Raw genomic sequence first — 24,646 nt, 5'->3', positions numbered from 1 at the left:
CATTGCAACTGCCTCCTGAGTCTTCTGGGATAGCATATCCCGGAAGGCCTCCTTCTTCAGTCGGACAGCTTCCCTGACCACCGGTGTCCACCACAGTGTTCGAGGGTTACCGCCCCTTGAGGCCAAAGCTCACCGCTGCAGCTTCAGCAATGGAAGCTTTGAACATTGCCCACTCCGGTTAAATGCCCCCAACCTCCTTCTTCAGTCGGACAGCTTCCCTGACCACCGGTGTCCACCACGGTGTTCGAGGGTTACCGCCCCTTGAGGCACCTAAGACCTTGAGGCCACAGCTCACCGCTGCAGCTTCAGCAGTGGAAGCTTTGAACATTGCCCACTCCGGTTCAATGCCCCCAACCTCCACAGGGATGCCAGAAAAGCTCCGCCGGAAGTGTGAGTTGAAGATCTCTCGGACAGGGGCCTCCTCCAGACGTTCGCAGTTCACTCGCACTACTCGTTTGGGTTTACCTGGTCTGTCCAGAAACTTCCCCTATCCTCTGATCCAACTCATCACCAGATGGTGATCAGTTGACAGCTCTGCCCCTCTCTTCACCCGAGTGTCCAAAACATACGGCCTCAGATCAGATGATATGATCACAAAATCGATCATCGACCTTTGGCCTAGGGTGCATAGACCTTTGGCCTAGGGTGCTCTGGTACCACGTACACTTATGAGCATCCTTATGTTCGAACATGGTGTTAGTTATAGATAATCCATGACGAGCACAGAAGTCTTATAACTGACGACCACTCAGATTTAGGTCAGGGAGGCTGTTCCTCCCAATCACGCCTCTCCAGGTGTCTCTATCATTGCCCACGTGGGCGTTGAAGTATCCCAGCAGAACTATGGAGTCCCCTACCGGAGCCCCATGCAGGACTCCATTCAGGGTCTCCAAGAAGGCCGGATACTCTGAACTGCTTTTCGGTGCATATGCACAAACAACAGTCAGAGTTTTCCCCCCTATCACCCGCAGGCATAAGGAGGCGACCCTCTCATCCACCGGGGTGAACTCCAACACTGTGGCGCTCAGCCGGGGGTTTGTAAGTATCCCCACACCCGCCCGGCACCTCACACCCGGGGCAACTCTAGAGAAGAATAGGGTCCAACCCCTATCCAGGAGTACGGTTCCAGAACCGAGACTGTGGAGGTAAGCCCCACCAGATCTAACTGGTAGCGCTCCACCTCCCGCACAAGCTCCGGCTCCTTCCCCGACAGAGAGGTGACATTCCACGTCCCAAGAGCCACCTTCTGCTGCCGTGTCTGGTCCGTCGAGGCCCCTCACCTTCACTGCCACCAATGCACCCAACCCAAGTGGTTCCTCCTGCGAGTGGTGGGCCGACAGGATGGAGAAGAGGGAGGTTTGACGTCACTTTTTCGGGCTGTGCCCGGCCGTGCTCCGTGGCAAACCCGCCCACCAGGCGCTCGCCGGCGAGCCCTCCGTCTGAGCCTGGCTCCAGACGGGGGCCCCGGGCTCCCTCCGGGCAGGGTCTCTCTTACTCTTTCTTGTTTGTCCATTGAGTCTTTGTGAACCATTCTTAGTCCGGCCCCTCGCCTGAGACCACTTTGCCATGGGAGACCCTACCAGGAGCACTAGGCTCCAGACAACACAGCCATCAGGTTCACAGTGACACACAAACCTCTCCACCACGATATGGTGATGGTTCCCGGAGAAAAAGGACATCTGAGAGAGATTAAGCAGGAGGTTTTAAATGATAATTATACAAAGGCACAGACATATGTGTTGGATTGTCTAGGCATCGCTTTATCTTCTCTGACCAGCATACGAGACGTGGCTGCAACTGCCTTGTTGAAGTGGCTGACAGAACCATATCTCATTTCCAAGCTAAAGACTGCTAACTAGAGAGTACAGTAGACTGAACACTGAAGCTCAGGACTCTCTGAAGATTTGGTGTGTGGAAAACACCTCAGCAAAATGGCGAGTGTATCTAACATGCTAAATTGCAGAAAGAAATGCACCATGTACAATATGAGATCTTTGTGGAGTAACGCTGTTGATAATACATTATATATCATCGACAGAAATCTGTATTGGACTAGCTTCAAAAAACAGATGTATTGTTTGAGGCAAGGGACCATGGTACGGAGGATTGTCGGTAAATGCAGTGATATAAAGGTTGCATTCGTCAATATTGTAAATTGCTTTCTCCAAATGATGACAAAGACCATAAGGGCCATGTATTTTGTTTTTATGTCTTGAGTTTTGAACTGTGTGCGTTTTTTTTTTTTTTATTAAACAGAAGACAACATGTAAATGATATTTGTCTGTTTTTAAAGACAAGATTCTGATGTGTATAAAGTATGATGGTGCAAATATGGTTTGGTAATAAAAACCCTTTATCACAAACAATGAGTGTTCATTTATCAACATCAGTCATGGAGGACGTTATGAAAAAAAAGATATTATGATCCGGAAAGTACAGGAGGATACGGGCGTAAACAGAAACTTCAAAACGCTCTACACAAATATCTTGGAGCTCGCTGTGCAGACTCTGATGTAGAAAACTGGCTGTTAAAACAGGATGCATATACTCTTCACAAAACAGCCCCCATACATTTTAGGAGAAATAGAGTTTTGGTACATAAAATTAATGAGCAGTTTCAGGCAGATCTAGTGGACATGTCAGAATATTCTTCAGAAAACGATGGGGTGAGATATTCATTAACATGTATAGACCTGTTTTCAAAATATGCCTTGGTTAGATGTTTGAAAAGCAAAAGTGGTAGATGTGTTTTGGTAGCTTTTAAAGATATTCTAGAAGAAGGTAGAATACCTCATAAATTACAGATAGACAAAGGAAAGGAGTTCTTAAACAAAGAATTTGAGTCACTAATCAAAAATAATGAAATTATACACTTTACCAATTCAAATGAAACTAAGGCCTCCGATTTTGAACGTTTCAATAGAACTCTGAAATCTAAAATGTGGAGTTATTTGTCAGCCAATAACTCAAAACGCTATGTGGACATTCTACAAGGCCTAGTCAGCTCTTACAACATGACTTATCACCGTAGTATTAAAATGAGACCCTCTGAGGTGACAAAAGACAACAAATACATTGTTTTTAATAGCTTATAAAAAACAGAGATGAAGGACTGTGTCATGAACGGTACAGAGATAACACACAAAATCGGGTGGACCCAATGCAGACATGGACACGAAGAAAAAGTACAAACAAATATTTAATGAACTACAAACTAAACGCAAACACTACAGGGTAAACAGGTAATACAAATGATGAGACGGTCGAGGGAAATACAGGAACGAGGAGACGACGGAAATCAGGGAGACGGACGAGGAAACAGGAACACAGAAAAACTACGAAGAAACAGAAACAAACACGATTAGAAAATACTTAACGACGGGGAGTGTGATAATCACAACGAGAAAGGGAAAGCCAATCCAGGGGAAATAGTTTTACCAATGAAGGAATACAACGGTCCGGCGCTGCATGCCCGTCAGCTCAGGGTATCTGTCTACAGGTTAAAGGACTATGACGGGGAAATATTGCATGGAACCTTTTACGAACAAGAGCTACAAAAAGTTATTGTGGATAAAAACAAGACGTATAAAATAGAAAAAATACTATCTAAAAAGAGACGACAGAGGCAATCCATGGTGCTAGTGAAGTGGGTGGGGTGGCCGGATAAGTTTAATACCTGGATTTCAGAAAAACAGGTCATTCAAGTTGCCTTAGGGGTCCAACATGGACGATGAGGGGTTTTATCTCACACTGCCTAGCAACTCCTCTGAAGCATTCTACCCTGACAATAGCAAACTTTAGAACAAAACTGCCAAAACCTTTACAGTTTAAAGGGAGTTAAGAAGTGGGGTTAATAGAAATTCAATATCCAAAAACATGGACAAACAGAATTTGTTGCATTCGATAGAAAAACAATCAAGAGGGCCTGTAATACAGTAATGAGCAGATTCTACAATACTATGCCACAGCTAATAACTGAGATAAACAACTGCTTGTCCAATAATAATATGCCCTATATCAAGCTGAGATACAATACGATTACATACAGAGTGTCTGTAATACCCCTAAGAGATCTGGAATTGATGTTTCGAGGAAAACTTGCACAAATGTTGGGCTTTATACCTGGGGAGGTCTTTGAAACCCCAGAAGACAACGCAATAGACGATGAACATATTTCACTGGTGTATATTGCACCATATCCAGCCGATGTAAACGTAGGCATGTACAATATCTTTGTATACTCTGACATTGTTGAATATCAGACAGTGGGAGACAGTTATGTACCGAATCGTACATTTTGAAGGATCCAACAACCAAATGATCACAAGAAGATATGACGGACCACACTATCATAGGCTCTGTAAAACACGCATTGATACTAAAGAAGAGGGTTGCTTTCAAAAGAAAAAAAGTACACCCGTGTGAATACGTAAGGGGGCAAAACATCACAAGGCAAGAGCTGGAAATATATTCTAAAATGGCTTTAGTACACGAAATGTCAGAAGAATGTGTAAAATCGTAATGTAAAAAAGAATGTTTCTCCTTCCGTTAACACAAACAAGTATTGAGAAATGTGTATATGTGGAAGTACCTCCTCTAGCAGCCATTACAGACACTGCTCCATTAGATTCTTACATCCCTGCAAGTTCAGAAGAATATCTTGACCTAAACAATACTTTTATGTACATCCGTGCTAAGATCACCATGGTTAACTAGGGAAATCTGGCACAAGGAGATGAAGTTGGCTTTATTAACGACTCTGGATGTACTCTGTATCCCAAGTGGATATATCGCTGGGGGACAGACTTATTACACAGTCGTAAAACACATATCCTTATCGAGGGATTATAGAATGTCTTTTAAATTATGGAAAGGATGCTCTACAAACACAGTTTGGATCTAGATTGTTTTGTATGGACACTGCAGGTCATATGGAGGATGTGACAGCTGGCGGGGATAATGAAGGACTTATCAAGACGGAGGTTGTGTGGTGGAATTAATTTCTCCTATACACTCTGATCTGTTTTTTAAGGACAGGCTGTTAAATGTTGAATTTTGTCTAATGCGAAATACGGTGGATGCATTTATGGTATCCGGGTCTGTAATCAGGAAAATATATTTTTGGGGCAGATACCGAAAAGTATTGTTATAGCATTTGTAGATAATGAATCCTTTAGCGGATCTTATACAAGTAATCATTTTGCATTTAATCATTATGATATAGAATTTTTATGTTTATACGTTGATGGGCAGAAATATCCCTCAAAACCCTTTCAGCCCAATTTTGCAAGGGGTGATGCCGTAAGATATTATCACCAGTTATATGCAGCCACTGGCTGCTGTAGCGATAACCAGGGATGAATTTTGTAAAGGTTATTCCATGTTTTGCTTTAACTTGACCCCTGACGAGGGTTGTAGAGGGCATATGTACCTTATAAAAAATGGCAGTGTTCGTCTAGAGGCGCATTTTAGAAACCCTCTGCAGAGAACAATAAAGCCATAATTTATTCCACACATGATTCTATAATCGAGATATCTTCAAGGCGACAAGTTCTCATTGATTTTTACTGAGATCGTCACAATATAAACAGAGTAGAGTTGACTGAGGTTCTTGGCAAGCTGGTAAATCAAAGTGTCTTTGTAGGAGTATTTGCCAGCGATCAGTTACCTAAAAAATTATTATGAATAGACCCTATGGGCTGGTGATAAATACTGACCCCTCTTACATGAGTGGTCAACATTGGTTGGCCCTTTACATCAATGAACATGGAGTGGGTTCATTCTTTGACAGCTTTGGTAATGCGCCTACATACGCACACTTCCCTGAATCAATTTTTTACTTTCTTAATAGAAATAGTGTGTCTATACAGCATTCTGTAAAACAAGTGCAAGATGTATGCTCCACAGTGTGTGGTCAGCATTGTATTTTTTTCTCTATCATATGGATAAAGGTGTTTTTCTTATGATGCTCTAATGAAGAAATATAGTAATAATCTACAGAAAAATTATGTTATAGTATGCAAATTTGTGAAAAAGATATAACCCTCTGTTTCATGTGCAAAGAGTGACTTCGGGTGTGCACAATGTGTACAATCTGGAGATTTATTTTCAAGATGAGTTTTGTTTTGTTTTTGCCAACTGTATTGTGCATGAAAATATAAATAAATAAAGGGGTTCTGAACACTCTGTTACGTAATCTTTAGTTTTTTATTTAACACCACCTGAGATGGTGGTGCAAAAATGCATCCAGTTTGATAACATAGGTCTAGGAGATAGAAAGGGACTCTCATCATCGTCTGCTCTTCGCTTTTCTTTTCTTTCAAACAATCCCCACCTTCTTCTTTTTCAACTTTTGGTATTGTGTTTTGGTAAGAGGGATCTTGCCTTTTAAAACATTGTATGCAATCTCACATAATGTTAGAATAAAGTCTGAGGAAGCACTTTTAATAATGTTCTTTCTCTGACAAGGCGATGCATCATGCAAAAGTTTCAGGACAGATTTCCTCAGATATGTTCAAACATGTTTTTATTTAAATTTAGGAATGTACACAACAGGTTGATCTGAAAGCAGATCCTTTCTGAGACGGAGATGATCACGTGTCGTTGCTTTATAATCAATAAAGAGATAACCAAAAGGCTTACTCACAGAATCTTCATAACATTCCATAAAAAATGTAGTTTTCCCAGGAAACATCTGTCGTGCCATAACCATAATTTGAGACTTGTCTCTGGGATTCTTGAAAATAACAAGATAACTGGCATTTAAACTGATAGTACGGCTACTACTACCGTGAAAAAACAAATTATGTACAAGATACAAAAAGCTTAAATTCCTGTGATGTACATACATACTAAAAACATTCTGAACTTCAACATTATTACAAGCATCATTCATTAAATCATCAATGATCAACAAATTGTTTTTATTTACAGGCAACAATAAATCATCACATAAAGATACAGGCAGGCCTTCAAAAAAATGTACATTTCTAGATTTTAAGATATGATCATACATTGGCTGCCAACATGAATATATATATACACTATGTTATCAATATTTTTTTATATTATTTTATTAGCATTAGCGTCTTTCCACAGTTTGAAGGACCTGACACAATAAGACTGAAAGGATGCTGCAGCCTGCTTCACGAGGGCATCACATGTCACAATGGAAGCATTGTGTGCAGTCAGTGTTACACTCTTTTTGTGTAAAGAATGGTATGCATAACATTTCGGCACGCCAGATACAAACTCCACAATACAATCACCCCCATCGCTATCACCGTTGAGTTCGTCGGTCAAATCCCCTAAAAAGGGCCCTGTTTCCGGCATCCAGTCACCTTCGTTTGACACAAAAAGGACACTGTCCGTATCAGAATAGAGACATCTCTCACCTATCTTATCCAATAAATCATAAAGCATCAGACGTGCGTATGCTGTAGTCATAGCTCCTAGAACGATGTTTATGTCTTTTGTTCTACCTGTCTGTGCTTCTCTGAACCACCAATGGACAAGTGCGACATGATCAGATAGGAATAGAACATTTCTGACATCATACAGATCACTAAACATGTAGCGGGTAAAAAGATCATGATCTGTCACTAGTTGTGACCTGATTTTCACTCATAAAGAAGCACCCCTAGAGAGAGTTCAAAAGAAGCATATTAATGCTATGCACAGCTTTGTTAACACCAATCCTGTCTGGATTCAAATGAAACCCCTCTCTGTTGTGATAATCTTGGATGTATTTTGCTTTTGACTCCTCGTCTTTTGCATAGCTGGGATAACCTGCTGGGATAACGCCTCCTGCTTCCGCTGTTGGAAGGTTTTCATGCAGTCTTTAAACAGACAGTCACTGTTGTGCTCGAAATGCCATACCTCATCTATCCTGTCTACATTATAACCCTTTTCTACAGCTTTTAGTAGCTCAGCACTCACCTAGACACCTGAGAGAGCTCCCTCAGCAGCAGAATGGTTACATTCGCTTACCTGGTTTTCACTTTCGGGCGATACAGAGGAAACACCCGCTTACTGTTGCAGTGATAATGCAGCACAGGGTGGTACAAGCCTCTGGGAGGCTGTACAATGCACTTTATTAACCCAAAATCATTTTTCAGCGGTTTAAAAAATGCGGAAGATCACTTTGGGGTGACCTATGGGGTAGCATTTGCAGGCCTGAACAGTTGGGTTCAGTGATGTGAAGTCATAATAATGCATCTTTTCACCCTGAGCTGCTTTGTAATAGAGTTTGTACGCATTGGTTCGACCGCTAAACAGGGGTTGAGTCTTTCAGGTGCATCATAAGTTTTCAAAAAGTCCTGCAGAATTGGGTCACCTTGTTTGGCTCTCTCCAACTCACATTCCCACATAACCTTAACTTCTAGTTTATGTGTTAGTCTACGAGATTGTAATTTTTCCTTAAACTGTCGGTGAAGAACTCCAAATGTAATGTGGTTTGAGGGGTTTTTATGGCCGTGATTAAAACATCTGGAGCAGCCATGCCAAAAACAGCCTGCAAACTCATAAGCAATTCGCCTATTGTTTTGTTGACAAAAACCGTCAACATAGTATGGTCCAAACTGCTCCTCGCCATGATTCAAAGTGTGTCTAATTTCTGTTTTATTTTTAAAGTCCTCAAATTCCAGCCACTGGGTGGATGCATTGGAAAATGCCCTCTGTTGCCTGATATAAGCCCTGTCATATGTCAATGCCAGCGTGACACGGGGGAGAAATTGTGTCTTAAACACTGCCATGCAGCATGAAGCCAGTGTGGTATATTCAAAAGGATCAAGCTTGGCACACTCCAAAAAGGCTTCACGATAAACAATACAGGCTTTGCGTAAAACAACAACATCGTTGATGCCATATGAATATAGTTTCCTCCAGAAATCAAACACCCCATGACGCATTGTGTTGTACCACAGCATAAACTCTGCTCTGTCATGTAAGGACATGTTGTCATATCCATAGTAATGAGGCTCTGGATAGGGTCCTATGTAGTCTGAGTTTTCTGTGGTGTTGAACAGGTGAGGGAAATGGCCTTTTTTTATGTCTTCAAAACCTACCGCTGCAGGAGTTTTTGCAAGTCTCATGGGCAGGAAACTAAACTAATCAATCCACCTCTGTCTGTAAACTAAATCATACATGCGCACTACCATGCTTCCTTTCATTATGATTTTAGGGATGATATTCTGTTAGGTGAGATATTGTAACACAATGAAATGGTCAAACGTTTCTTCACACACACACTCCCCCACACAAACACATACGAATAATACATATGTTAGCTTAGATGTTAGCTTCATACCTAGGACATAAGACCTCTTTCTTGCTCTGGTGGCTTCTACAATGGAGTCCCCAAAGGTCACTGTAGCAGATAGCACAGCGCGCTCCTCCCCTGATTTAGAACACTACTTATCAAATAACAAATCAGGTAAATACTCTTGTACCAATTTAAATTTAAACAAGAAAATGTCATACTCACCAGATGTGCTATATATATTTATATATATATGTATATATATATATATATATATTATATCTCTTTCTATTATGAATTGATAATGATTTTGATTTTGAATCTATAAACTTTTTATATTTGTAAAACTTTCCTCACGCCCCAAAAGCAATTTAAAAACCTGTGTCATCCCAATGAAAAGGCTTTCAGCTGAACAGGAACTTTTGGGCCGGTCCAGTATGAGAAACACTCCATTGCATATCACGGAAGTAAACCCAGAAGCCCGAAAACTCTTCTTTGTGCAGCAACTCTAACGTCAACCGAGCACTGGCTACCCAATAACTTGACTGACCGAAATCACAACAATACCAATCTGGATGTAAAGAACCAAATCAATACATATACATTAAACAGCCCAGCTCTGCTTGTGTGGTTGTTAATGTAACAGCCCCAGTTGGTTACATTACCAGATTGAAGGGAAAGCCTTTGTTAGCCGGTGGTTCCGTTGTTGTGGAAGCAGAAAGGTATGGAAAAAGAAAGAATTGCAGATCACAGATCTCTGATCGTCTGTCTCATTGTACTGTCCGGCCTATAGTGACGGTTTCAGAAAATATGGCTAAACGTCAGCTTTGACTAGAGAATTCAAATAAATTCAATTTTACTTACAGTGCCAAGACATAACAAAAGTGATCTCAAGACACTTTACATATAAAGGAGGTCAAGACCACACTCTATGACTTATTCATGATTTACAGAGACCCAACAATTCCCCCAAGAGCAGCAGGAGTCGCATCTTCAATAATACTGTAGCACAGTTCAGACCAAAGCTTTGCAACGAGTTGAAACTTGCAACTACTTGCAACGTGCAGGTCTGCAACGTTCTAAAACCTGCCCGTTCAGATCAATGTGACGAGACGAGACAGTTTATCATAACCATAGCAACACCTGTACTTCCTTTCTGACCTCAGACTTTTCAGGCTTTTTTTCATAGCTGGATATAATTTGTAGCACTATAATATATAAATGAGGACAGAGATAGTGAGATACTTGCTACAGCTGCATTTCTATAGAGATGACAGAGAAAATAACGTTTTATTTCCCTGATTCACTGCTTTGTTCTGGATTACTGCACTCCTCATTATTCATTGTATTGCTCGCTCGACTCTCCCCCTGTCTCTCCCCCCGTCTCTCTCTCTCTCTCTCTCTCTCTCTCTGAGAGACAGGTTAAATTGCTAGCGATTGCATCAGCCGGCTAGATTCGCAAGGAGACGGGCCAGTTCACACCACTGCCACTCTCACCTGCAACGTTCGAAAACAGTTGCGTTGCGAATCTTTGGTCTGAACTGGGCTTAATACTAATATTTACACTCACCGTCCACTTTATTAGGTGCACCTGTCCAACTGCCCGTTAATGCAAATTTCTAATCAGCCAATCCCATGACAGCATTTAGGCATGTAGACATGGTCAAGACGATCAGCTGCAGTTCAAACCGAGCATCAGAATGGGGACGAAAGGTGATTGAAGTGACTTTGAACATGGTATGGTTGTTGGTGCCAGACAGGCTGGTCTGAGTATTTCAGAAACTGCTGATCTACTGGGATTTTCACACACAACTATCTCTAGGGTTTACAGAGAATAGTCAGTGGCACACAGGGAAGAGTGTGACTTGGAGAAACCAGAATCATATTGGCTGAAGCACAATGGTGGTGGTGAGGCAAGATGATCTGATCTAAGGCCTAACAATTTCTCTGTGAGAAGGGATCAGACTCTGAGTGCAGGTCTTCTAAGTAGCACAGGGCTTTCTTACTAGCTATCTGGACTTCACAGAGGAGAGAGCCATTTTGCACTCTTTACCTCCTTTTCTAGGGCTACATTGCTCTAAATTGCAAGGCTGGTTTGCATGTTGAAAATCAAAAGCAGGACTTCTGGTTTGGCTGAGATGGAGCAGACGGTTTCAGTACCCCAAAAGTCACAACAAATAGAAATATTTGCTTGTTTGACGGATACACCACCGAAAAGATGTCGACGTATGCGACCAGACAGACTGTAAAAGACCAGGGGGCGAAGGCTAGCTCCGCAGACGAGACAGGTGGCAAGATTAGCATGGTGGCTATTGCTAACCTCTGGAAGGAGCACCGTACAGCCCCATCGACCGAGTTCTACCTAAATCAGTGGAGAGGCTGGGGCCAACAGCCTTCTTCACGGAGCTGCTCATGGAGGTTTTCGTCGAACGATTCCTGGAATCACTGCCAGAATGTGACAGTGCTCACTGCACGCTATCCGAGAACCTGAAGCCAGGGTAGAGAATGGCACTTCATTATCAGGCTGCACAAGTACCAGGTGAAGGAGAAAATCATACTAGAAGCCAGGAGAGGCAAGCTACAGTACAGAGGCTAAAGGTTTCATAACATCCACCCGGAGACCTAATAACCGTGGGAGGCTATTGTTATTGTTATAGCCACTATCACGCTAACTGGATAACCGTGAGTTGATGCAATGCATGCTAGTTAGCAGTGTAAGCTGTGTTTTAACCAGCACCGGACTGGCCGGAGTATATTTTTGGATCTCAGCACTTATAGTTAAAGTCCTAACGCACTGCTGATATTCATGCCTTTTAAAGAGTTTGGAACAGAAATATGCTAGATACTGACGGTCATTATGTCATAGTTTCAGGCACACTTCAGAACACACCTGTGGTCTTAGCTTTGGTCTATGCGCCCACCTGGGACAATAAACAGTTTTTCACAAGGCTATTTGCAAAAATCCCAAACGCTGATAGTCACCGCATTATCATGGGTGGGGACTTCAGTTCGGTGCAGGATGTGACCCTCGACAGAACTTCTCCTACACAAATTACACTATCCAAATCAGCACACACAGTAAAAAAATATACATCACAGAATTTCAGATCCTTGGAGGTTTAGAAACCCCCATGGGAAAGCTTTCTCCTTTTTTTCCCATGCACACCACACATACTCCCGAATTGATTTCTTTTTACTCGATAATAATCTCCTTGACTGCGTAAATGCATGTGAATATCACCCGATAGTCACTTCTTACCACACTCCTACCACAGTTGACATTAGTTTTCCATAAGATACAATTCCACGTTCACCATGGAGGTTCAGCTCACACTTATTGTCGGATAGTAAGTTTGAAGATTTTGTTGCAGCTCAGATACGCTCTTACCTAGATTTAAATGACACCACTGATGTCAACAGCGGCACTCATACACATATTTCTCAAATGAGAAGGGCTGAACGTGCTAGACTGGTGGAAATTGCAGAAGAACTGTTAAATCTTGATGGAGCCTATTCCACCTCTTCAAAAGCAAGCATCTTAAAAAATGGGCCTTTGGATGTGGTATGTGCATCACACCTGTCACTGGGTAGCAAGTCTATTTCTTTCTTGCACTCACTGAAACTTAACCTGCTGATGAGTTCAGGGTAGCCAGGGTTTCAGCTATGTGCTAGGGAAAAAATAAACTGCTTGAAACTCACTTAAAGTGATCTGAGGCTGAAAACGTGGTTACATAAATTACACAGGGCTGGTAGCATGCTGTGACTCTATCTCAGGCTCTGATTCTTACTCAGGACGAAATGCACAGCAGTCGCAACCAGGTATAAACTCTCAATGTTTCACTCATTAAAGCAACAACAACAAAAGGAGAAAGGATCACTTGAATTAAAGTTCTGACAGCTTGAATAGATTGCATTGAATATCTGATATTCAAATGCTAAAAGGAAAATCTTATAGTAAAAATAGAATCTCAAAAAATGACAATAAAATAAAAGCATAATACAAATAATATCAATTAAACAATACATAAACAGTAGGATAGTTATTTGAGTAAAAGCATGTTTTTTTTAAATGTATGTTCTAAGAAGAGATATAAAGGAGGACGAAGTTGTCTCTTGCAACTCATTCCAGAGCATCGGGGTCACAAGGCCCGCTCATCCTTGGATTTTTGTTTAGATCTTGGAATCTCTAACAGGGACTCTGGAGGATCTCGGGCTACAGACATTATTAAACAAGACTTAACGACTTTTAAAATTCTGATTGAGATTTGTAAACTATTTGACAGTCAGTCTTGAACTGCATTTAGACATTCCCTGAGAGTGATTAATGTCAATTTCCTTGGCTCTAGAGAACTTCAAATTTTGTTTCATCTGCTTTTGAAACAAGTTTAAGGTTGTTGAGTCCACATAATAGGATATTCAAAGAGAATTGTAGATTATTAATCGTTGACCGGAAAAAGCAGAGACGAGATCCTCAGCCCCCCGTACTCAGCCCTGCTTTTTGTATAAAATAGTGTAATATAAGTAAATTACATATATTGTTAGACATGCCAATGTTATTAATATAAACAGTGAATAATACAAGACCTAAAGTTGACCCCTTAGTCTCTGGAAGAAAGATATAATATGGCCTACTGCACTTTCACTGTTGTACATTCCTGTCTGGTTGAAAGGTAATTGCTAAACTACCTCAAAGTGTTTGAGTCCATGACAATATCTGAGTGTGAGGTGATCAAAAGTGTCGAAATCCTTCAACAGGTCAACAAGGAAAGAGTTACAAGGCATCTTGGCCTGTTCACATGACAATGCTTGCGGGTGAAAACGACAAAATATTTAATCAGATGTGCCTTTTGTTTAGACGCTGATGAAGTTTTTAGGGCTTGGTAAATGGTAAATGGACTTGTACTTATATAGCGCCTTTCTAGTCATCTGACTACTCAAGGCGCTTCACAGTGTCTGTCACATTCACCCATTCACACAGACATTCACACTGATGGCAGTGGACATCTACATACCATCTAATCTGATCTAACCATTCACACCACATTTACACACCCATGCGCAGCACGGGGAGCAATTCGGGGTTCAGTGTCTTGCCCAAGGACACTTCGACATGTGGACCAGGGGGAGATGGGGATCGAACCACCAATCTCTCGAACAGAGGACAACCAACTCTTCCACCAAGCCACAGCCGCCAGCCGGCTTAAAAACGAAAAAAAGTGAAACCACCCTCCAGAGAGGAAATGTTAATAACGCTCTACCGTTGTGTTTCCATGTAAAAACTCAAATGCTGGCTCTGATCTGCTTACGCTGGCTCACGTCATGTTTACGTAACATCCATGTGCAGAGTACAGGTAAACAACAACAAACTTGTGGGACTGTTTCCATCAGTGGGACATTCAAGTGTCCTGGGTGGAGCCGAGGCGGTGGGAGGCTGCAGACCATGCTGCAGATCCCTGTCACACAGTACGGCGTCCTGCTTCTCCACTGTTAGGGAGAGAAGGAGAAGGAAGTATCTACACAAACTCAATCTGAACGTGAGTCAAGGCCCTACAATTAATTGGTTCTCCATGTGCGGATTTTAATAAATTAAAGTTATTAATTTTCTTTATAAATATTTCATTTGATAGTCACACCTTTGATCCAGTTAACCTAGAGTTCCTACAGCAGTACTGGAAACAACAATGCTTCGGCTCGAAGTGAACGTGGAGATAAATGAACAATATGGGAATGAAACCACTCTCCTGTTAACGCAAAACACTGAAAAGGAACAGGCTAACAGAAAGCTAACTAGCACCACCAAGACTCGGCAGGAGCCAGGTGTAAATGGCAGTAAATCACACAGTCCCTGGAACTCTCTTGGTGCAAAGCCAAAGCACTACAAATAGCCTCCCTCAAATATGGGAAAACGGTTATCGGGCAGAACCCAGCACCCGGAGAGATCATGACAGTGAGTGGCCTGCACTGCAATCACACAGGAATGTGTCATTGATCTGATAAACAAAGTTCACTGTTTTAAATAATGAAGGGTTTTTCAGTGGACCTCTACCAACAATTCGGCGAGGAGATGAGAGATTCAGCAGGCTGATGATGCTAAACAGATGGCTCAAAGACACGTGTACTGCTCAACCGATGAACTTTATTGAAAATTGCAACATCTTTTGTGAATGCAGGCACCTCTTTAAGGCAGATGGATTTTTAGCCTTAACAAGTGTGGTGTACAGCTGCTAAGTTCCAACATTTTTTATTCAACAACAGACAAGAAACTCCAAAACAAAAGATAAGAGGGTGATCTGGTGAGGGCGCTGAGATAAGGATTGACCATGGAGGACAGCAGACTCAGAAATTAACCTGCAACCTCACCATCTTCACCCCAACAAGTGGATTATCCCCCAAGCCCCAACAGGCGACTCCCAACTTTCATCCCCCAAGAGCCCAGCCCCCAACTCTCTCCGTTTAGTCTTGACTCCCCATTTCTGGATTTCCCAAAGAGGATGAAGAGCCTTGTCAATATTGGAATCCAACTAACACCACGCCAGGTGTTCCTCCATTAACATTACACCCCCCCCCCCCTCCACCACTTCGGAGTAAAGAATCCTCGACAAAAAGTCACCAAGCCCCCCCCCACCTCCTCTGAATCATCATACCATAAATAACAAAAGCAATAATTGAATTAAACAACATAGCAACTAAGGCTTGACCTGTGTTCTCCCGTACACATGATGAATACCATTCTGTTAGCAGAGGCGCTATTTACAGAAACAAACCAACGTCAGGAAATATGAAAAACTTACCTAAACGTAACAACTTAACTGCTAAAATCTCCTCTGCTCCAACCATCAGCAGCTCCAGCTGTCTGCTCTGAGTTCATCCTCTATCTCTCTTCACATGCACACACACAGACGAGCCTCCATAGAGTACTGAGCTATTGTTGAAATGATCTACCTAAAAACTTGCTCCGCACCGCTGCCAGACTGTGTCACTGACAGCGCGTAGGACAGGAAATCAATGGATAAAGATACACAACTTCTTTCACTTCCAAAAGACAAAACTGAGTTAGAACCTCCAATTAAAAAGACAGAAGCGACCTGCTGCGTTCGCAGCCATCTTTGCACCGATGTCAACAAAGTCAAAAGTAGATAGCGCGATGCTATTCATTTTTCATCTCAACCTAGTTGAATCATCACACATTTTAATTGATTTTAACTGTCTCAAGATGCATCGTTACATCCCTAGCTCAGATTTCAGCACCAACCAGAAGTTTGAGCGAAAATGTGTGCACACACACACTGCAGACCGTCAGCACGCAGGCTGCATTGAGGTGCGCCTCTCTCTGTGTGTGTGTACATAAATGACAGGGAGGAAGAGTGCTATGCGGACATGAATAAACGGAAAAATATTTCAAAAGGTTTGAAAAATAACAAAAAACCCAGAATCAATCTGTGGTGCTCAGTGTTGATTGTGTGGCGCAGCGCCACACATTAGTCTTTGTATGGGGAACACTGTAAGGTTGACCACTGACTCAGGCAAGGTGTCAGTTCTGGTCCTTTTGGATCTCAGTGATGCCTTTGACACTGTGGATCACAATATACTGCTGAACCGGTTGGAAACCTGGGCAGGACTCAGCGGGACAGTCCTGAAATGGTTCAGGTCCTACTTGGAGGAGCGGAGTTATTTTGTGACCATTGGTAGTTATCAACCTGAACGAGTGGCTATGACATGTGGAGTTCCTCAGGGGTCAGTCCTCCGACTCCTTCTGTTCAACGTATATATGCTGACTTTGGGTCAAATTCTGCAGAATTCTAATCTCAACCATCATAGTTATGCAGATGACAGATATATCTCTCACTGTCTGCAGATGACTGCAGTCCAATAGAGTCATTATGTCACTGTTTTTTACATTGGCTCCCAGTCAGCTACAGAATAGATTTTAAAGTTCTGCTACTGGTTTACACATCACTGAATGGTTTTGGTCCAGAATACATGAATGACATGTTAGTAGAGTAAAAACCCAGTAGAGCTCTGAGATCTACTGACTCAGGTCAGATAATGAAGCACAGTGTTCAAACTAGACATGGTGAAGCAGCATTTAGCTGTTATGCTGCACACAACTGGAACAAACTACCAGCAGATCTGAAATCAGCCCTAAGTGTGAGCACTTTTAAATCCAGGTTAAAACCATTTCTCTTTTCAAGTGCTTATAGCTGAGCTCTTTTTAATCACTTTAAACAGTATCTATTTTCTATTATTTTGCCTTTTATTCTTCTTTGCTCCTGCGATTAACTGTGCTTTTTGTTTTTATGCTGTTTTTAAAAAATGTATTGTCTTTATGTAAAACACATTGAGTTGCCTTGGTATGAAATGTGCTATATAAATAAAGATGCCTTGCCTTGCCTTAGCTGAACCAAACCACAAGAGAGGTCTGAATGGCTCATAAAGTCACAGAAGTTCAGAACAAACAGTAGTATTTTGAAATCAATTCTTTGACAGACAAGAAGCCAGCGTAAAGACCACAGAACTGGATAGATGTGGTCCACTTTCTCGTTCTGAGGACACGACCAACAGCGTTCTAAATCAGCGGTAGCTGTCTGATTTACACTGTTACAATCGCTGCGATTTCTGTTGTTGTCCAAATCATATAACCCTTGATATTTGTCTTAATAATTAAAGTCCTATTCCGATGGGAGGGAATGGAGGAGCTTGGTGGTAAAGGGGGAGGGGCCTAAGAATTGTAAACATTCAAAACATTCATTCAAACATTCGAGTCAACTCGATCTGCCAGATTCAGATTCAGTCCGTGACTACACCAATATTTCTGGCTTTGAGGTTTTTACATTGCTGATTGAAGCGAGTGTTGATTTTTAATCGTTCCTCTTTGGCCCCCAAAACAACTACCTCAGTTTTGTCTTTTGTCTTCTAATTTAATTAAATAGTACAGCCCGAAAAAGTGACGTAGCACCTCCCTCCTCTCCCAGGAGGAACCACTTGGGTCGGGTGCGCTGCTGCACGGGTGGCAGTGAAGGTCAGGGGCCTCGACAGACCAGACACGGGCAGCAGAAGCTGGATCTTGGGACATGGAATGTCACCTCTCTGTCGGGGAAGGAGCCGGAGCTTGTGCGGGAGGTGGAGCGCTACCAGTTAGATCTGGTGGGGCTTACCTCCACACACGGTCTCGGTTCTGGAACCGTACTCCTGGATAGGGGTTGGACACTATTCTTATCTGGAGTTGCCCAGGGTGTGAGGCGCGGTGTTGGAGTTCACCCCGGTGGACGAGAGGGTCGCCTCCTTACGGCTGTGGGTGGTAGGGGAGAAAACTCTGACTGTTGTTTGTGCATATGCACCGAAAAGCAGTTCAGAGTATTCGGCCTTCTTGGAGACCCTGAATGGAGTCCTGCATGGGTCTCCGGTAGGGGACTCCATAGTTCTGCTGGGAGACTTCAACGCCCATGTGGGCAATGATAGAGACACATGGAGAGGCTTGATTGGGAGGAACGGCCTCCCTGATCTAAATCCGAGTGGTCGTCAGTTATTAGACTTCTATGCTAGTCACGGATTGTCTATAACTAACACCATGTTCGAACAAAAGGATGCTCATAAGTGTACATGGTACCAGAGCACCCTAGGCCAAAGGTCGATGATCGATTTTGTGATCGTATCATCTGATCTGAGGCCGTATGTTTTGGACACTCGGGTGAAGAGAGGGGCAGAGCTGTCAACTGATCACCATCTGGTGATGAGTTGTATCAGAGGATGGGGGAAGATTCTGGACAGACCAGGTAAACCCAAACAAGTAGTGCGGGTGAACTGGGTACGTCTGGAGGAGGCCCCTGTCCGAGAGATCTATAACTCACACCTCCGGCGGAGCTTTTCCGGCATCCCTGTGGAGGTTGGGGGCATTGAACCGGAGTGGGCAATGTTCAAAGCTTCCATTGCTGAAGCTGCAGCGGTGAGCTGTGGCCTCAAGGTCTTAGGTGCCTCAAGGGGCGGTAACCCTGGAACACCGTAGTGGACACCGGTGGTCAGGGAAGCTGTCCGACTGAAGAAGGAGGCCTTCCGGGATATGCTATCCCAGAAGACTCAGGAGGCAGTTGCAAGGTACCGACAGGCCGGAAGGGCTGCAGCCTCTGCTGTGTCAGAGGCAAAGCAGCGGGTGTGGGAGGAGTTCGGAGAAGCCATGGAGAAGGACTTTCGGGCGGCACCAAGGTGCTTCTGGAAAACCTCCGCCAGGGGTGCGCTTTGTCACCAATCCTGTTCATGATTTTCATGGACAGGATATCGAGGCGTAGTCGTGGTGAGGAGGGGCTGCAGTTCGGTGGGCTGAGGATCTCGTCTCTGCTTTTTGCAGATGATGTGGTCCTGATGGCAGCGTCGGTCAGTGACCTTCAGCACTCACTGGATCGGTTCGCAGCCGAGTGTGAAACGGCTCATCCAATTGTTAATTTTTTCAAGCACTTACTCAGTGTTTGTATGGTAGCATAGTCCCCTGGTGATATGGTTATGTACGATTTTGTGTTGTCTGCAAACTTATGGTAACTTATTTTGTTATTTTCAATGATCTGAGCCAGTGGAAGCATGTAGATGTGAGAAGAGGCCCAAGGTGGCCCTAGAATGGAACTTTATCTTTCATATTTGACCGATGTGTAATTACTGAAAGTAGTCCCTGTTCTTTAGGTAGGATTCAAACCAGTCCAACTCAGTTCTCCAGCCGGTCTAGTAATATGTTGGGGTCGACCAAGTCGAAAGGAGCACCGAGAATCAGTTTTCATGTATACCTCCTCAGTTTGTATATAGTCATACCTACTACTCACTTTCGGTGAGGTTGCCCCTTATTTGACACAAGTACTGTGTCACTCTCACTGACTTTCCCCACTAATTTCCCTGCATTTTACAGTATAACTAGACTGTGTCTTAGAGCGTAACTCCCTTACAATTACGTGCCACTTTGCCCAAACTTACAGTGTTACTCCTGGTCATTTCCCAAACAATTGTGCACATATTATACAGTAGACTATTTAATTTCTAATATACCTGGTAGTTAAAATGATTGATGGGAAATGAAAATGAAAAATATTTTTGTTTTAGAAGTTTGACATGCTGTGGCTTCAGAATACATTTTAACAAATAATTGGCTTTATTTACAACTTTTGTTATGGATAAATGAACTAGTAGGATTCATAAGCGGTTAGGCCAGTTAATTCTGTACTTGAGCTTAAAATCATGTAGAGGAAATTAACAATGCTGTTATTGCAGTCAAACAGCAACAGCATGTTAGGCATTCCACAGCAGTGTCCTCATGGAATAAACACATTGATCTTTTTCCATATTCTCACAGCCTAGCCAGCCACATGGTGGGATTTGTTTGTAATGGTAACCATAGTAACCCTTTACCACTTTGTAGAGTGAGTCATTAGGTGATGGAGGAGATGGTGCAGTAAAGGAAGGAAAGGTCTCAATTTCAGTGCATGTTGATTACAAAAGCATTTCTCTGTGCCAAGAGTCACTGCAGTCACTACAATACACAGTGAATCATTTAGGAAGGAAGCACATGTTCCAAAATCCCGTCCATACCACCGGTGTGATAATGAATATCTCTGTCCACATGAAACCGCATTATCCGCTCCGTCAGCTGGTCACATCTAGAATGCTCCACAAGTCTCCATGGATACAACTGACTGTTTACCGTCGCAAAGCGTAACGTCAAACAATGTAGACAAGAAATTGTGGTTTTCCTCGGTTTTCCTGTCCACACATGACTGCTGAAACCGGACTTTTAAAAAAAAGTTCACCCAGGACTCTGGTTACAGAAAACTCTGGTTTCAGGAGCCCGCAACTGTGGTTACGTGTGGATGAAAGGCCAAACTGTGCAGAGAAACACGCGCTTTCAAAAATACCCATGTTCGTATGGACAAAGAGTGATAGTAAAAATCTTAAAATGAATGCTAAAACACACAGGTAGCCTGTGTAATGAAGCAATTTCAAGGTTCTTAGGAGACAGAAAGGACCACATCTTAGAAATTCTGCGTAGCTTACTAAAACAAGACTAGATGACTATTTTAAAATTCTGATTGAGATTTAAATCAGTTTTTTATCATTTATCATCACAATTTTTTTTTCGAATGAAGACTTTTTTTCATTGTGACATACCAGCCTATCGTGTAACAAACAATTATGATCAGAGTGTTTCATGAATGAAAATGAGAAAAACGTTCACTCAAAATTATATTCCGGTGTAAAATCATCCCAGGGTCTATATAGGCAAATTGGGCCATCAAATAAGCCATCAAGACAATTTCTTTCATGTAACAACTATTAACGTAGATTTTCCAGAGAGTCGATAACAGCCTGCCACGGCTAACACGGAAAAGCTCAGGGCGGCGAGTTGAGCGTATTAAAAACGTCTTTTTTAACCACTAATACTGCTCCAAATAACACCAAACCTTTGCAGTAGCATGAGAAGAGTCCTGACACATTAACCAAAGCACCAACAATGTAGTATGTGAACATGGAGTGTATTAAAAGTGTGTCGAAAGACTTACCTACTGGCCCCTGTAGCTGCTCCATTCAAGTCGATTACCAAATGCAATCCAAAAGGAAGGAGCCCATTGATGACTTATTCCAGCAAAATACGTAAACGTTGTAGTTTGCTGCCGACACAGGTAATCACTCTGCCTCAGCATATCAATCGGCGTGTCGGTGTCCAGATTCAAAACAATAAGCCACTGGTTTATCAGGGCACGGTCATCGTACCACAATGGCAGCCTATGAAAAGTTTCTGGGTTGTAAGCTTTCATTTTTTTTTTGCAGCTGGGAAAGATCCAAACACAGGCCATTGTGTCTTCCAGCAACATACCCCCCCCTGCTCCCTGCCCCCTGAGATCTGCGTAATGTTTCGGTGCGTACATGAACTGATGAAGCTTCTTGGATGAGAGGTGAAACGTCCTACTAGACAAATAACCAAGTCCAGTTGCTTTTGACTGAAATTACTTTGGGGATGCGCTTCGCAACCTAAGTCTTAAAGTTTTCCAATGAATCATAAGCAGTAAAACGTAGGCGGAACTGTGCAGAAAATAGGTTAATTGCTTTCTCTGAGACACATCCTACCTCCAGGGCACACTGGAAGTACCCCCTAGGCATCGTCTTTTTTATAAACTTATGGGGAGTAATATTTGCCTCTGAAATGTAGCAGAGAAAAAGTATAACATTGGCAAACAAAGGAAACACTGTCCGAGAGCCTCAGAATAGTACTGAAGTACAGTACTTGAATACATGATCGTCTCATCTGTAGGTACCAAGAGTTTTCCTCCTCATGCTGGAGTTACATAACATGGCAGAATAAGGCTGTTCTGGCTGTGTCCATTGGCTTGTTGGCTTATTCAGAATAGTGTCTTGCTCTTCAAACACTGCCGAACAGAAGAATTCAGTTGACTCACTCTCTCCATGTACAAGTGAGTGTAAGATGACATAGTGGAGCAGAATACGTGCAAAGAAAAAAACAAGAGAAATTCCATGTGACAAGATGCGTTCACAGGGTTTACAGGTCATGTGTAAACAGGGCAAACCCTCTGATGCTGGTGTTGTACATGCATGTGACTTTAGCTGTGAGCATCCAGAGAATATTAACTCATTCCAATGGTAATGCTCCTTATATCAGAACACAAACCACAATCTAACTCACGTCAAGTTAAAGTTGTACTTCATAAGGTTTTCATCTATTTAATTATCTTTTAAGTTCCTATCTATCACAGAGTGAGTTAAAACAATGGTGATTGATCATGTGACCCACTAATGAAAGCACTTGTTGCCTCTTTTGCTGAGTATTCCAATATCTTTGTCTGTGGAGACATTCCCTCTCTAGATGGAAATAAACCACCATGTTAGTGACACTGCTGACAGCCACCAACCGTTATGCTGTGTTCACTTGTAATTGGAAATTGGGAACTTGAGTCAGGCTTGTAGTGAGGGCAGAAGTGAAATAGGAACATGTGTGTGTGTATGGATTTATGAGGGGAACATATAAGAGACGGCCTGGAAGTAGAAAGGTGAATGTGTTTCAATGAAGTTTACAAAAGAGCAAAAAAATAAAAATAAAAATATATAGTCAACACACGTAGTGACCGTGAACGTGACAAGATGGAGCCTCTGAAAGAAGAGGCTCACCTGCAGTTACATCTTACTGCCACAGAGGCCGCTAGAATGATGGTATTTCAAATCTTATGCCGTACAACTTTAAGTCACTTTATTTCTACAGCCCAATATCACAAATTTGCCTCAAGGGCCTTTTGGAGGCAAAAGATGTGTTGGCTTCTATTGTGTGTGAGCCGATCTGCCTCATTAATCAATTGCTCGAAGCAAACCCGACCGACAAGCTACTTTATAATGGATAAAGTTATCCATTATAGGCCAGAGACGGACTGCAGTGCCACAGCACTTGCGTGTTTGAGAGAGGGAGTGAGAGAAAGAAAAAGAGACAGGGGAAGAGACAGTGGACATACACAATGTTTTTGTAAGTTAATAACTTGGCTGCTCTGAACGCTGCTGTGTCTCTTGTCCTGACTTGCCCGGGTCAACTCGTGCATCACAACTGTGTGTCATTCCACCCTGCCGGCTTTCACATTCACATACACATCAGCTTGGCGCTGTTGTGACTGTGACTACCTCTGGCTCAGAGGTACAACAAATCTGTCGCCCCATTTCGTCTTTGTACTTATCACATAGATGACGGGCTGTAATAAAGGCCCAACAGACCTGCATTGAACAGGCTGCGTGAAAGGGGCTAAAGGCAGCTGTTGTCTTTTATAGACATGGTGATGTCACAGCTGCCCACATCCTTATGGCATGCTGCTAGCAAAAGAAAGTAAATATAGAGAAAAAAATCATTTTTGGTTGAATACAGCCACCAGCTTCAAGCAAACACATTAAATCTGAAGACAGTAAAACAAATATCTATAACTTTCATTATATCCTAACTAGCACAATGAGACAGACTGTCCGTGGAAAAAGTCATGTGTCTCCACCTCCATCTTCTGTTTTGTCTGCTCCTAATAGCAACTGCTAGATTCCACTGCGCCTGACCGACAACAGCTAATCAGAGCTCAAATATGTTTCTGAAACCATGAGAAATAGGAAATACAGTGTCAAAATATTTCAGTTGCCTTGACAAAAACAACACATGTCAAAATATTTCAGTTGCCTTGACAAAAACAACGCATGTCAATTCTTTCAGTTGTCAGACAGGACAACACATTGGAGGCTTCATCAGATCAGAAACAAGAGACACCTTTAACGTATCTGACACGGGGAGAGAGGAGGTCAACAAGCACTGCCTGGCTTGTCCCTCTGCAAATTCTCTCCGACTCTCCATTCTTCCCCGTGTCCTTTTATTTGAAGTTT

The 24,646-nt window shown here is 42.5% G+C and overlaps 2 protein-coding genes across 2 annotated transcripts in view; one reads left to right on the top strand and one right to left on the bottom strand.

Annotated features, from left to right (window-relative positions):
* The window catches only part of LOC310958611 (angiopoietin-related protein 2-like), a 113,151-nt gene extending 97,069 nt beyond the window's left edge, over positions 1 to 16,082 (bottom strand). The window contains exon 1 of the mRNA XM_083929624.1: positions 16,051 to 16,082. The gene's annotated coding sequence lies outside the window, so the exon portion shown is untranslated. The remainder of the gene's footprint in view (positions 1 to 16,050) is intronic.
* The window catches only part of LOC310958610 (ras-specific guanine nucleotide-releasing factor RalGPS1), a 279,502-nt gene that overhangs the window by 197,625 nt on the left and 57,231 nt on the right, over positions 1 to 24,646 (top strand). The gene's annotated exons all lie outside the window — the stretch shown is intronic.

Source organism: Echiichthys vipera, assembly GCF_963691815.1.
Source record: "Echiichthys vipera genome assembly, chromosome: 16".
NCBI lineage: Eukaryota > Metazoa > Chordata > Actinopteri > Perciformes > Trachinidae > Echiichthys > Echiichthys vipera.
The sequence above is the reverse complement of the archived record's forward strand: the minus strand, read 5'-3'. Positions and strand labels throughout refer to the sequence as shown.